At 38.7% G+C, this 1,451-nt stretch overlaps 1 protein-coding gene across 2 annotated transcripts in view; it reads left to right on the plus strand.

The window, feature by feature from the left end:
• The window catches only part of kiaa0513 (KIAA0513 ortholog), a 19,272-nt gene that overhangs the window by 2,810 nt on the left and 15,011 nt on the right, over nt 1-1,451 (plus strand). The window lies entirely within an intron of this gene.

Below are 1,451 nucleotides of genomic sequence, written 5' to 3' on the forward strand. Positions count from 1 at the left end.
AATATGAGAAGTCCTGAGCCTACCGCCTTAAATATGAGAAGTCCTGAGCATACCGCCTTAAATATGAGAAGTCCTGAACATACCGCCTTAAATATGAGAAGTCCTGAGCATACCACCTTAAATATGAGAAGTCCTACCCATACTGCATTAAATTATGATAAATCCTGATACCATAATAATAACTTTTATTTATGATGCAATTTACATTCACATTGAATCTCAAAGTGCTACAATGCGTGAACATCAGATAACATCAGGATACCACCTTAAATATGAGAAGTCCTGTGGTCCTGCCATACCGCCTTAATAAATATACAACAAAAAAAGCATGTTATCTTTTTGTCTTTAAGGCTCCGCCCATTTGTATAACACAACAACTCTGACTTTAGCCTGTCCTAATCCAAAGGTTTTTAACGTCCGAGGTGTTAATTTAGACTTCCATAAAATGCAGATTGTCACAACTGATTAAAAAAGTTTTTCTTTTCAGTTAAACACGTTGTGGCCCGTATGGACACGGTCTTTTGGCCCTTGGGCCACATTCACCTCCTGCAGGGCGGCAGAGAGGACGCTGCTTCAGATCAGGCTGTTGGCTGCTTCTCTCTTTCAATCCGTGTTTTTCTGAGCTGTTTCAAGATCGACAGAAATCTGAATAAATTGTTTCCAAACAACAACTTTCCTGTTTGGACGTGTTTAAATCTCATCCGGGAGCTGCAGCGATTTTTGGAGTTTTTTTTGCTCCTGCTTTTCATCTCTTGACTATTTGTGTTAGTGGAACAAACTATTTGTGCTAAAAGATTTTGTAACAACAGTCACAAATAAAGTTTTACCACAAACCTGCGGCTGACAGTTCCAGAGTTTGTGTTCAGATGCTGCAGGAAGTGACAGCTTAATATTATTATTGTTATTATTGTTATTATTATTAAATTGGGACCCTGTGTACATAATTTCGTTCCACCTCATGTACCTCATGTGGTGGAAACGACAATAAAGTTGACTTGAACATGAAATGCACGAGTTTATTTCAATAAATGAGACAGATTGTCTCAGTCAGCTGACTTCAGGTTTCATTCTTCACATCAACTGGTCCAACAAGTTCTGCTTTGTCCCGTTAAAATATTAAAGTGACACTTTGTCTTTTATCTTTAATTTTTCAGAAAACATAAAATAAAAAACTACAAATCAGAGTCCAATAAAAGGAACTTGGTATCTTAAGTTATTATTGGAGACAGCAGCTCCTGAAGGGTTAATGTCCTTGTTTGTCCACAGGTGTCTCATCTCTGCGTCTTTTGTCCACAGGTGTCTCATCTCTGCGTTTTTTGTCCACAGGTGTCTCATCTCTGCATTTTTTGTCCACAGGTGTCTCATCTCTGTGTCTTTTGTCCACAGGTGTCTCATCTCTGTGTTTTTTGTCCACAGGTGTCTCATCTCTGCATCTTTTGTCCACAGGTGTC

The sequence above is a fragment of the Nematolebias whitei genome, chromosome 10, assembly GCF_014905685.2.
Source record: "Nematolebias whitei isolate Nwh7 chromosome 10, NemWhi1, whole genome shotgun sequence".
Taxonomy (NCBI): domain Eukaryota; kingdom Metazoa; phylum Chordata; class Actinopteri; order Cyprinodontiformes; family Rivulidae; genus Nematolebias; species Nematolebias whitei.